General features: G+C 53.0%; 1 pseudogene; it reads right to left on the reverse strand.

Annotated features, from left to right (window-relative positions):
• Positions 1 to 3,109: 3,109 nt before the first annotated feature.
• Positions 3,110 to 6,835, reverse strand: LOC136662426 (SWI/SNF-related matrix-associated actin-dependent regulator of chromatin subfamily D member 2-like; annotated as a pseudogene).
• Positions 6,836 to 7,264: the final 429 nt, after the last annotated feature.

The raw sequence follows: 7,264 nt of genomic DNA on the forward strand, positions 1-7,264 counted from the left end.
AGTAACTCTTGTCACAGCTTGGATGGGGGACTGAATCTGCAGAGTAGCCCTTGTTAGAGAACAGAGCCATGGGGAGTCCCTGTGATAAGCTGCCAGGAGACGGTGGAGGAGTGTGGAGGTCCTCAGCTACCAAGACTGAATAACAGCCTGGCTGATTTGCCACTGCTCCCGCAGGAAGCTTGGAAGGCATGTGAGCTCTACAGCAAAAAGAAGGATGACCCCACCCTGAAGGGAAACATCTGGAAATGAAGGCATTTTGAAATTTCTCTTGCCAGCCAGGCAGAGGAAGGAGGAATTTGTGACTCTGCCTCTGGAAAGGGGTGGTCAAATTCATACTCGATCAATACAGCAAAAATGGCTCAACTCCTGTTTGCTCTTGCAGACTTCCTGGGAGCAGAGCAAATGCGGCCCCCTGTGCAAAAGACTCTGGGGCTAACCAGGTGGAAGAATGTGGAAATCGTCACTCCACCTTGGCTGGGCACCACCAGTGAGTATGCTGATGCCTGACGTTATGGAAATGGGTGGGAAAAGCTGAAGACAGACAGGAAGACTCTTCTCTCCAGCATCTCCATAGAATGGGAAATGAACACTTTCCCATACACAGAGGTGCTCACGTCCCTGATCCGCAATCTTCTCCACATATCTAAAGGAGAGACCTGGTTTCCCAAGAGCCAGGGTTCAGGGAGCCTTCCGGGTTCAGGGGAGGCTGACTGAGGGATGCTCAGTGCCAGGGAAGGACCTCAAGCAATACTGCCGGGTCCCTTTGACCAGGGTCTGCCCAAGGGCTGTGTTGGAGGGCATGCAGGTCCACCAGGTAGATGACTTGGATCTCCTATTCCAAAAGGATAGGAGGTCCAAGTTCACAGCAAGGAGGACGGAGACCCGATGGCTGGCACTCAAGGGCAGGAGGCAAGCACCAAAGATATGGAAGAAAAAACATTCCCCCCCCCCCCCACACACACATTCACTCACTTGCTTAGAATGCACTGAGAGTCTTGGATCAAAACTTGTTACTCGACCAAGTACTCTGTGTCAGAGTAAGAAAAGATAACCGCCTCTATGCCTTTATTTCTACTGGTAGGAACACGGTAGCCTCCATGTAATTGGTTTTAACGACTCTTGTATGACTGGACACCATTTTGTCATTTTTCAAAAGAACCGCACTAGAAGCATGCTTGAGGCATGCTAGAAGTGTCACTTCCTCCTATCTCTCCAGCATCTCCATAGGACAGGAAATGAACAATTTCCCATACACGGAGGTGTCCCCATCCCTGATCCGCAATCTTCTCCTCACATCTAAAGGAAAGACCTGGTTTCCCAAGAGCCAGGGCTCGGGGAGCCTTCAGGGTTCAGAGGAAGCTGGCTGAGGGGTGCTCAGTCCCAGGGAAGGACCTCAAGCTGTACCGCCGGGTCCCTCTGAGTGCGCCTGGTCAAGGGATGTGTTGGGGGGCACTGCCTCTTTCTCTTCCCTGATCAGTTTTTCTTCTATCACCTGCAGATCCCCCAGGCTGACCTGGGCACCCCAGGTATATGTATATATACTGTACCTCCAGGTATATACCACCCATAGGTATAGTTCACAGAGCAGGAGCTGGGAAGGTTTGACAGTGACTCCCTACCTAGTGCTGTGTCCTGAGGGCCAGGGTCCTGGAGCGCCTGATAACGGAGGGACTGCTGGACTTGGACACAGCCAGGGAGGTGGGTCTGCCTCTGGGAAGGAGTGTGTAAAAATTACACTCAGGAAATTTGGCAAAAAAGACTCTTGCAGTCTTCCAGGCAGCAAAGGGGTCACCTGGGACCAAGACTATGCAGCCGGTCGGGTGGCAGAAAGTGGAGAGCTAAACTCCACCTCGGCTGGGCACCACCAGTAAGTATGCTTATACTTGATGTTCTGGAAATGCTGGACATGCTGGGGAGCTAAAGGGAGATTCTCCTCTCCAGCATCTCCATAGAATTGGGTAGTGAACACTTTCCTACACACAGAAGTGCCCACACCCCTGGGGAGCAATCTTCTTCCCACATCTAAAGGAGAGACCTGGTTTCCCAAGAGCCAGGGCTCAGGGGATCCTTGGGGAGGCTGACCGAGGTCAGGGGAGGCTGACCGAGGCCAGGGGAGGCTGACCGAGGGGTGCTCAGAGCCCGGGGAAGACCTCAAGCAATACTGCTGGGTCTCTTTGACCAGAATCTGGCTAAGGAGTCTTTTGGGCGGCAATTCCCTGCTGGAGGGCGCTGCCTCTGTCTGTTCCCTGACCAGATTCTCTTCTATCACCTGCAGGTCCCCCAGGGTGATGAGCTGGGCCTCCTTTTCGTAAAGGAACGGAGGTCCAAGTGCAGACTCAGGAGCATCAAGGCTCGGTGGCTGGCGCTCCAGCGCAGGAGGGATACATCCCAGGTGAGGAAGAAAAACACTCCTGCACAGACATACGGAAGGAGAGAGTGCACCAAAATGGAATTTCAGTAGAGAATCGGTAGGGAGCCAGAGAGCCTTCCTTTGGGTTCTGTGGAGGTGCTGCATGGGAGCTGTCCCTTGGGGACCTCAAGGGAGATTCTCCTCTCCAGCATCTCCATAGGATGGGTAGTGAACACTTTCCTACACACAGAAGTGCCCACACCCCTGTGGAGCCATCTTCTCCCCACATCTAAAGGAGAGACCTGGTTTCCCAAGAGCCAGGGCTCGGGGATCCTTCAGGGTTCCGGCGAGGCTGGTTGAGGGGTGCTCAGAGCCCGGGGAGGACCTCAAGCAATACAGCTGGGTCTCTTTGACTGGGTCTGACCCAGGGCTCTGTGGGGGGGGGGGCACTTCTCTTTTGGGGGGCGCTTCTCTTTTGGGGGGCACTGCCTCTGTCTGTTCACTGACAGTTTCTCTTCTATCATATGCAGGTCCCCCAGGCTGATGACTTGGACCTCCTACTTCTAAAGAGTAGGAGAGCCAAGTTCGCAGCACAGAGAGCGGAGGCCTGGTTGCTCTCATTTGAAGAAAGGAGTCAGTCACCAAAGGATTATGAAGAAACGCCCCCCCACACAGACATACATAGAGCCTTCAGCGTACAGGAGAGGCAGGCTGTGGGGTGCCCAGTGGCAGGGAAAGACCTCAAGTCTCCCTGCATCTTCAGCTGGTAATAGACTCGATTGTCTCACGGATCTTGACATCCATGGACGCTGTTTCCTGCTGCTTAGAGGTGGAGCCAAGAAGTTGCTCATTTGGGCCTTCGAAGGATCATCCACCTCCACACCACTGTCTCAGCAGGCTGGCTTTGTTGATCATTACAGTCCACACTGATCACATAATTGATGGGATCTGGGTGTTGTGGGAGCCCCACTGGTTTCCTGGGGATCTCAGAGAATCACATGCAAACGCAGCCAGAGATCTGGTCAAACTGCTTCTCAAGACTGTCTTGGAGCTTGTTGTGTTTGATGTCGAGCCAGACGGCCTGAATGATGCTGGCACGAGTCTGTGTGTGAACGCCCAGCAAGCGAGCCAGACAGGGTCCGGTTTGTACTATGCAGGCTGGTGGTCCAGCCTGAGCAGCAGGGTGCATTTCACCTGGACACTGCCTGGGAACTTGGCCTGGAAGCCATCAGTCTCTTGGGTTGTGGGCATCTGGTTCCACTCTACCAGATGGTTTTTTGGGCTGTACAACTCTTTGTCCAGTTCCATTGCTAGGCTCTTGGGTCATTCAAGAGTTTGCCCTCCACACAAAGTTCCCATGAGGCTCTGTGTTCCCCACCTTCAGATCCGGCTTCCATCCAAAATCAGCAAATCCATGAGGGCCTGAGACTCTGCGACTAGCTCACGAATTCTCTGTGTTAGGACCTTGTCTGCCATCTTTTCAGTCCTCGTCACTGGGTCAGCAATGGAGGCCGCTGGATCTGTGGAGCAAGTAGGCACTTCCGGAAGGGATCGATCATAGACGGTGGCATTCCAGGTCTCGGTGGAGAAGCTGTTCCATATGGAGGACCTGAGGGGGACCCCACTTGCAATCCTGCCACAGGCATCCAGACACCAGACAGCATCCCAGGGTGTTGGAACTGAGCTCCATTCCCCACTGGTCAGTATGGGGTGGCCCCGGCCAGGCTGGGTCCTCGCAGGAACTCACCTCCTCCCAGCCACAGTCGGAGCAGCCTGTGAAGAAACAGAGACAGAGCTCCTGTTAGAAGGACTTTCTACAGGGGGTGAAGGAACAAGACCCCATCAAGATTCAGCTGTTTTTGCTCAGCAACCCCTAAGTCCCTGCACTTCTCTTGGCAACCAGGGCAGGGCAGGGCAGGGCAGGGCAGGGCAGGGCAGGGCAGGGCTGGAACCGGGAGACAGGCACACTCAGCTTCACACGCCCTGAGAGCCCACCATCTGGGATGCAGCCCCTCAGAGAGGTGACACCCCATGCCCTCAGACTTTCCATGATCCTTCCTCTCTTCTTCGGCTCCACTTTCCCTTTGTCCACCCACAGCCTCCTTAAGCAGCTGCCCTACGGCACCACCACAGAACCAAAGGCAGGCTCCCTGGATCCCTCCCGATTCCCTGCTGATATTCTGCCTCACTGCACTCTCTCTCTCTGTATGTGTGTGTGTGTGGAGGGCTTTTTCTTTCTCACCTGGGGTGCTCGCCTCCTGTTCTCCAGTGCCAGCCACTTGGCCTCCGCCCTCCTCAGAGAACCTGGACCTCCTATTCTTTTCAAATAGGAGGTCCAAGTCCTCTGCCTGGGGGACCTGCATGAGATAGAAGAGAAACTGGTCAGGAAAGAGACAGAGGCAGTGCCCTCCAACAGAGAAGTGCCCCCCCCCCCCACACACAGAGCCCTTGGCCAGACCTGGCAGTAGTGCTTGAATACTCACTGGAGGTGCCCAGCCGAGGTGGAGTTTCCGCTTCCAGGTCCCTCCACCCTGCTAGATTCTACCCCTTCTTGGACATACATGGCCACCCGATCTCCATCACGCCCCTCCCTGTCCCTCCTATAGGGTTGATAATCTGGGATTGCTGTATGTCATTGGTTCAAGAGACATAAGAACAAGAAACCCCAAACAAGCAATAGTATCCACTTCAGTTCCTCTGGCACTTTCCCAGCCCAATCTGGGATCCATGACCATCAATCTCCAAACCAATTCTCTGCCTTAGCCATCCATCCCAGAGATGGCTTGAGGCCAAAAAGGGAGTGACAAGGGCCAGGGCAGGGCAGGGTAAAGACTGCAGAGGTTCAGCACATCACATGAGCAAAACCACCGGAGCAGGTCTGGTGAGGGCCAGTATAAAGTGGAGTGGCACAAACACATTTGCCAAGAACATAAGAACATAAGAACAGCCCCACTGGATCAGGCCATAGGCCCATCTAGTCCAGCTTCCTGTATCTCACAGCGGCCCACCAAATGCCCCAGGGAGCACACCAGATAACAAGAGACCTCATCCTGGTGCCCTCCCTTGCATCTGGCATTCTGACATAACCCATTTCTAAAATCAGGAGGTTGCGCATACACATCATGGCTTGTACCCCGTAATGGATTTTTCCTCCAGAAACTTGTCCAATCCCCTTTTAAAGGCGTCTAGGCTAGACGCCAGCACCACATCCTGTGGCAAGGAGTTCCACAGACCGACCACACGCTGAGTAAAGAAATATTTTCTTTTGTCTGTCCTAACCCGCCCAACACTCAATTTGAGTGGATGTCCCCTGGTTCTGGTATTATGTGAGAGTGTAAAGAGCATCTCCCTATCCACTCTGTCCATCCCCTGCATCCCCTGGGCCAAGGCCAAGGCCCAGTGTTTTTGCACCTGTTTACTTCAGTCAGCCAGCCTCCCCTGAACCCTGATGGCTCCCCAAGCCCTGGCTCTTGGGAAACCAGGTCTCTCCTTCAGATGTGAGAAGATTGCGGATCAGGGATGTGGGAACCTCCATAGATGGGAAAGTGTTCATTTCCCATTCTATGGAGATGCTTTAGAATAGTCTCGGGGCTTGAGGCAATGAGTAATCTCACACGTGGCAATGATTGCTTGAGGCAATGAGAAACTCACACGTGTTTTCACTGGAGGCTCTGTGGGACCCACCAGAACTTGGGTCAGGACCCACTTTGTGAGAAATCCACAGTGTGAAAACCCTGACACCCACAGTGACCCACAGTGTGAGAAACCCTGACATCAAGTACTTGGTCAGGTAACACATTGCAATCCAAAACTCTCAGTGCACTCTGAGTGATTGATTGAATGTGTATGTCTGTTGGGGGGGGGCGTTTCTTCTTCCTTACCTTTGGTGCTTGCCACCCACCAGGCCTCTGCCCTTCTTGCTGTGAACTTGGACCTCCAATTCTTTTGAAATAGGAAGTCCAAGTCATCAGCCTGTGGGACCTGCATGTGATAGAAGAGAAACTGGTCAGGAAAGAGACAGAGGCAGTGCTCTCCAACCAAGAGGTGAGCCCCCCCACAGAGCCCTTGGCCAGACCTGCTGAAAGGGACCTGGCAGTATTGCTTGAGGTCCTTTCCTGGCACTGAGCACCCCTCAGCCAGCCTTCCCTGAAGGCTCCCTGAACCCTGGCTCTTGGGAAACCAGGTCTCCCCTTCAGATGTGAGGAGAAGATTGCTCCTCAGGGACCTGGGAATCTCCGTATATGGGCAAGTGTTCATTTCCCATTCTATGGAGATTTTGGAGAGGAGAGTCTCCCTATATGTCCCCAGCGCATCCCATACCTTTCCATAACGTCTGGCATTGGCATACTCACTGGTGGTGCCCAGCTGAAGTGGAGTAACAATTTCCTCATTCCTCCACCTGGCCAGCCACAGAGTCTTTTGCACAGGGGGTCGCATTTTCTCTGCTGCCAGGAAGTCTGCAAGAGCCAACAGAAGTTGAGCCATTTTTGCTATATTTACTGAGTGTAATATTTATGCCCTCAGACTTTCCCTCCTCCTTTCTCTCTTCTTTCTGCCTTCACTTTCCCCTCAGTCCATCCAGAACCTCCTTAGGCAGCTCCCCTACAGCACCACCACAGAACCCAATGGCAGGCTCTCTGGTTCCCTACTGATTCCCTACCAATATTCCTTCTCAGTGCAAACTATCGGAGTAGTCAAACATAAGGCTCATGAACCGAATGTGGCCCCCGGAAGCAATTTATCCGTCCCCTGTTATAATTGGGCTGTCCCAGCTTGATAATTGGGCTCTCTCATACAAGATTTGCACATTTTCTCTTTTGTCATTTGCAGATAATGAGTTTCTATTTGAGAACAAAAAGTTTATTTCTGGCCACCATCTGCTTAATGACAACACTTTCTCCTTAATGACATCAC

The sequence above is a fragment of the Tiliqua scincoides genome, chromosome 11 (assembly GCF_035046505.1).
Source record: "Tiliqua scincoides isolate rTilSci1 chromosome 11, rTilSci1.hap2, whole genome shotgun sequence".
NCBI lineage: Eukaryota > Metazoa > Chordata > Lepidosauria > Squamata > Scincidae > Tiliqua > Tiliqua scincoides.